We start from the raw sequence: 308 nt of genomic DNA on the forward strand, positions 1-308 counted from the left end.
CCACCACCCCCCAGGAGGGACAGGGTATGGGGATACCCCTCATCCAGCTGCCAACGCTTTGGGGCACAGCAGCAGCAGCGAGGGTGGCCCCAGCCTGAAGGGTGTCACAGCTCTGGTCCTGACCCTGGGCTGCCTTTGGTGATGTCCCCTCTCCTGCCTGAGGGGACAGCCACCCTGTGAGAGCAGCATGGGTGATATCCACAGGTGCAGGATCCTCTTTGCTGCTGGGATGGGACCCAGCAGGAGGCAAGGGACACAGCTCTGCCACTTGTCCCCCAGCAGCTCCCATCTTGCCCCACACTCACCCC

The sequence above is a fragment of the Antrostomus carolinensis genome, unplaced genomic scaffold (genome assembly GCF_000700745.2).
Source record: "Antrostomus carolinensis isolate BGI_N321 unplaced genomic scaffold, ASM70074v2 scaffold29069, whole genome shotgun sequence".
Lineage (NCBI taxonomy): Eukaryota > Metazoa > Chordata > Aves > Caprimulgiformes > Caprimulgidae > Antrostomus > Antrostomus carolinensis.